We start from the raw sequence: 6,000 nt of genomic DNA, 5'->3' as shown, positions 1-6,000 counted from the left end.
ATACATCTCCAAGCTGGCGCTCTTCCCCTGGGATCATACAGGCACCATTTTAGTATGTCTTTATTTCCAGCCTTCCCCCTCTTCAGCTAATTCCCTTTCACCTCCCACTCCTAGCCTTTATTACTCTCCTTCTATTCTTTTCTAAGAGGATACTGTTTCTTTTTACTCTCAATCTCTGTTCCTTTCCTCCTGTCGTTCCCTTCATGTCTCATCCACGATGATATTTTTGTTCATGCAATAACTAGTTTGCTCTTTCTCCTCCTTCCCGCTGGGCTACTTTGATCTACTGTTCCTCTGTCTGTTTTACACATTCCTTTTCCTCCCTCCAAAGACACATCAGTCTGTTTCCTGTCCCCTCCTCCTTACTCTTCTCTCTTTTCCTGCTCTGTTCTATTCTTGCCACACCAAACTTGTTTCATGTACAGACGGCTTTAAAACCTGCTCTGCTGCCCCGATAAGCATCGCAGTAATTGCTGGAGGATACAGCCTGTCAATCCAGTCACCCTAAACCAACACAGGATGCCACTTTGACACCCTGCCTCAGCCATGCTTTATTAAGAAGAACACCTGACTCTCAAAGGAAAACCTAACCCGGGGAGCACTGGGGGCGATAATCCCTTGGTCACTTCAAGTTCAGTCGATCACGTTGCAGCACAAACCTGGAAGAGCTGCTGGGGACTTGTCCCAGTCACTGCCCGGATCTTTGGCAGGAAGGGTGCCAGCCAACAGGAACGGCTTTCCCATCATCCATAATCAAGAAAATCAAGAAAATTAATAAAATTCATTTGCAGCTTCATACGAATAAGGAGAGAGGAACTTTTAGAGCTGCATACTCTTAGTTAAAATAAACCACAGCAAGATTTGGTGTGGAGCAGCAGGGAGCCTGCTGGCCCCTGCAACTGGAAACTCGAGGCTGAAAATGACTCTTCCCCTCCTCATGACATCCATTTACTAACGTGTCTCTTGCCCTAAGGGTCTGTAAGCAGGGAGAAAGTGGCTAAACAGCAAGAACAAATGACACAGGAACAGCTGTGGCATCCCCTCCCCAGACCGAACAGTGCTTCCTCGGGGGCAGGCACTGTGAAACAGGGCCTTCTGCAGCCAGAGTGCTTGGCTACGGAGCACAAATGCCATTTGGTGCCCAGCAAGTGTCCCCTGGGCATTTGGGCAGGCTGCCAGGCTGCGTGCCCAGCTGCCTTACCTCCGGGTTTGATGAGCAGCACTTAATCCAAGGTTACAACAGAGCGTTTTGGCCACTTCAATTCACAAAGCATCATCCCGTGATTTCATTAATGCTGCAGAGCTGTGGGACTGGCACAAATGTTGGCACTCAGGCCTGGAAAGATGAGAAAAGAGGCTTACTTCATTTGTGCTTGTTCCAAAACAGAGAATATGGGAACAAAGTAACGTGCTTGTTGTGATAGGGCTGGTTTGTCAGCAAAGTGAGCCCGGGTTAAAAGACCCCATTGACAGCAAATGAAACATACTGTTAATTTACCAGAGCATTTGCAATGTCAGTCCCAGAAACCTGGCATTGCTTTCTTTCACCTTACACCGCCATGTGAATCAGGCATTCCCAAGGCGATAACTGCAGTGAAAGCCATGATAAGGCCAAGTTTTCCTGCCTGATCTCCAGCCCTGAATCCTCCAGGCATCCTAATGACAGCAACTGCCAGCGAGCTTTGTGTGCACTCAAGCACCCATGAAATAATAAAGCAACCACAGCAATCTTTGTCATTGTAAAGGTCAGGTGCAGGCTGCCCTTTGCATACCCCAAATCCAAACCTGGTTTGTGTCTGAGCAGGAAAAAAAAATTAAAAATAAAAAAAAAATCAAGATGAAGCAAGTCTCAGCAATTGCTTCACACGTACACGCAGCGAGTTTTTCAATAGTAATGGTCTGAAACATTATACCTCCACAATGCTATAACAGCATCACTTAGAGTCATTACATGAGCATAATGCAGTTCAATTTGGCAGCATGTGGTTTGCCTTGTTTTGTTTTTTTTAATACAGAAAGGAAGAACTAGAAGCCTTGTGAACTTTTGTGAGCCCATACAATCTCACTGAAATATAAATTACCATGCCTAAAGTCAGCTCAATCTTCAGGAAATTAAATTAGCCCATTTATTGAATAAATATAGTTATTTCTATATACAGGGGAACAGTTCAAGTACCTGACAAGATCTATTGCCACTTTGACATCCAACTGCGCCTGCTGCACGTGGGCACGGGTCTCCTGTGTCCTAGATGTCAAGTGTATGGCCGTGTCTCAAATGCTCTAGGGCATCTAAAATGTCACAAGACACCTACATGTGGGCACCTGATTCACTCCCACATGCCCCTGCAACAGCAGGTGATGTAACATGATAAATCTCAGTGTGGAAAATCTCTTCCCTGCACAATTCCAAACCCACTTCTGACTGTGAGCTCACAAAGGCCTCAGAAAATTAACTCTTGGTACCAAGTTGATTTAACTAGAAAGGCAAAATAAATATTAAGCACTCTATATAGGTATGGCATAGATATTGCACATGTTCGTGCCTCCCTTTTGAGGTTCTGCTTACCAGTAGTGACCAAATTCTGTCCTTGGAGGTAGAGTGAAAACCTGTGGACTCAGATCGGACTATCGGCAAGGGCAGCATTCGCTCCTAAACTGAAGTGGCACAGGTTAATGGTGAGGAAAGATAATTTCATTACCTGAATCTGAACAGATCTCGTCATATAAGAAAAAAACCTTAATGCGGCACTGATGGCAAATAGAAGTAGATACCTTAATAGCTATCATCACTGACTGAACCGTATGAATACCTAACAATTGCTGTGCTAGAGAACAGCTCTTGACCTGCCAGTAACATCTCATTTTGAACTCAGCACTAGCCACACACCCAAGTCCTGTGAACCTGGGGAGATGTATACACTGCGCAGGCAATGAATGACCAGCCTTGAGGCTGAATATTGCCTTATTTGGTGAAAATTGATTAGATTTGTCAGGTGAATAAAATTCTTTATTAAATTTGTCTGGTTGAAAGTATGCCTGCGTATTTTAGTTTTTCATTAGAGTGCCGCTGAATTTGTCTGAAGTAGTTAAGAGCACCGTAAGTGATACATCAGTAACAATCGGACCAAGCCACAGCAGAAACCCCTCAGGAGAATATGCTTTGCCTATGAAACGGAAATCTAAATGCTGCTGGTTTCAATTTCTTCCCTCCAGAGGGGAGCAGAAGAGAAATTAGGCTAGAATTTTTTTTTTTGTAAAAAAGAAAAGAAAAACCTCAAAACCACCTCTCTTCACTCATACACACCCACACCCCCCTGCCCCCAGACACTGCCAGGAGGGACAGCACAAGTATTTCAGGATCAGCCGTGAAGTTCAGCGGAGCTGCCCGCTTGCCCTCCCCCCCCCCCCGCCCTGCTCCCCACCACCCTCACTGCACAGAACACGGCTGACATCCTATGCCTGGGGAGTTCATTTCAGTTGCCCGGGTCTGATTTCTAATTATGATGCAGGATGCACGGTGATAAATTTCCTATGGGATACTCATTATATAGAGCATATGAATGTGCTGTAATCAGGCGTATTTGTTGCTATGGGAAAACACAGCAAGCACGCAGAGCCTTCTGTGTGGCATCTTTAGTGTCCCTGCACTCGGAGTACTCGGATTCCTTGGCAGCGTGCGGCATAGCAACATGTTATCTGGCACAAAACCCAAGGACGTTACAAGTTTCAACTGAAAAACTTGCAGGCTCGTTAGCTCACTGCACCTTCAAGGGGTGTTAGACTCAATGATTTCCATTATTCCCTTTTAAAGCAAAGGGATCAAAGAAAAGTATCACGGACAGCATGAGATTGAAAGTGTGACCTTTCCCTCCTCCTTCCTAAAGCCTGGTGTCTTGCTCAGACGTACGTACTGGCCTCATCTGTTTTAGGAGCTGAAATAGGATTGTGGACCATGTGTTCACACCTTTATGCGCTGGTTATGCAGGGCTCAGCGTGGCTTTCCCTGTGCCCAGGTAAGGGGGTATTTGCCAGGGCAATGCCCAGGTAGGACATGCCGTGCTAAAGAAATAAATTAAAAAAAAAAAAAAAAAAGGCAGGGAAAAAAGAAAGAGAGTCACTCTGCTTATTAATTAAATCCCCTGCTAATCCCTTCTGCGAGTGGCTGGTGGAGGTGGGGAGGGTGCCAAAGTGCAGTCCTCTCTATGCTACAGAATTAAATAGCTCTCGGTGGCACATGGAAACACTCAGCCCGTTTGTTTTATGCCTGCCTTATTTTAAAACACTTAACCCGCCGCCCAGGCCCGCCCTGCGGGGGCACATTCCTCAGGGGCTCACAGGGTCTCCATAGAGAGGAGGGGCGATGGCAAAGCCATCTCGCTCCATAGCCTGCTCTTCCAAAGGGATAGGGAGATAGCACTCACCTCCATCATCTTTAAAAAACATCCGGCTCTGTATTTCGGGAGTCTTTGACCCAGAGACAGCTTTTCCTGACGCTGTGCTTGTGGTGAGATGCGGAGAGCTGCCAGCTGCCTGCTACTGCTGGAGCGTCGGCATGTGGGAAGCCGTCAGAGGTGCTGGGCATGTGGGAAGCCGTCAGAGGTGCTGAGCATCGTGGCTGCCAGAACCTCAGTGGCAAGGCAGGCATCATTAGCAGCATGCTCCTTACTCCTGCAAGAAAATCAGTTGCAACTCTGGGAAGTTCCTATGCCTCCCTTTGTGGCAGGCAAATTAGAATATATTGTCTGGAAATAAAGAGGGCCAGGCAGGCTTAAGCTGCCATAATAACCACTTCAATGTTAAACGCAGATATAATGAAGAGTGGAGTGGGTTTTTTTTCTCCAAAACAAGAGTTTGCTGTATTACAGTAGCACCCACATTTCTGCTCACCTCAGGCTGGAGGAGAGTTCTGGTTTGTACTTGTCAGCCCTGCTGTCCCTGTGCAAAAAATAAAGACAGAATGAATTAATCTATTTTCTTTTTTAAAGTGGACACCAGTCCATTTGATTAAGTGGCACTAAGCAGGGCTGCCACCAAATATTTCTGTGCTTTCTGTCAAAGGACTAACTCCTACTTCAGCAGAAGGAGTTTGGAAAAACAGAAGCACATGTATGCGTGAGAGGAGAGCTATTAAAGCAGTCAGGCTCAGAGAGATGCTCTGCCTTCCCTGCTTTCCTCTGCTCCCAGTTACCCACCTGCACCCCCCAGCCATAACGCCATGCTATGAAATCCAAGGATGGGGCTGCCCAAGCCATGACAGCTGCATCTGCAAACAGCCAGAGCAGGACCCCACCAGCCTGTTACAGATTTGCACTTGGTCTTCCTTGAAACAGAGCCACCCTTGCCTGACTCCCCTCTACCCAGGAGCCAAGACCCCTTCGATGGGATGAAGGTGAAGGTGGCACCAGGAGCTGCAGCAAGCTGGCACACGAAGCAGATGTGTTCCTATCTGCAGGCTGGAGACGTGCCGGCCATGCAGCTGTGCCCTCACTGCTGGGTTTGGCTGACTGAGCTGAGAAACCCCGTAATGTAGGAAATCCAAGCACGTGAGTAACAAATGAAGACCTTCCCAGCTGTGTGGCCCAAACACAAGTTAACAAAAAGGAACAGTCTTTCCAGCATCCTCTGCTGGAAACCCACCTGAGAGATGTGGGTCCTCAAGAGGGTCAGTCCAAACTGGTGCTGCTGGTCAGCCTTTGCCAGCCTGTGTGCGACAAGCTGGGAGCAGGTCAGTTCTTATGGCTAATACCATACCAACAGGTTTTCTCACAGTGCAAGCCTCCCATAGCAGCCTGAGAGAGAGGCTTGGCTTTGCTCAAAGCCTGGCTGCCCAGAGAGGAACACACAGCTCATGAGGGTCACAACCACTGGTGAAGCCCCATAGCATCTCTGCCTTTCTTGTATTCTCATCCGAGCATCTTGGGGTACTCCACAAAATCAGATTAACACCACCGGACCTGTCGCTTTTGAAACCTGGCAGCTGGGGAGGAAAAGCTAACAGGG

The sequence above is a fragment of the Falco rusticolus genome, chromosome 1 (assembly GCF_015220075.1).
Source record: "Falco rusticolus isolate bFalRus1 chromosome 1, bFalRus1.pri, whole genome shotgun sequence".
NCBI classification, from domain to species: Eukaryota; Metazoa; Chordata; class Aves; order Falconiformes; family Falconidae; genus Falco; species Falco rusticolus.
Note: the sequence above shows the minus strand (reverse complement) of the source record.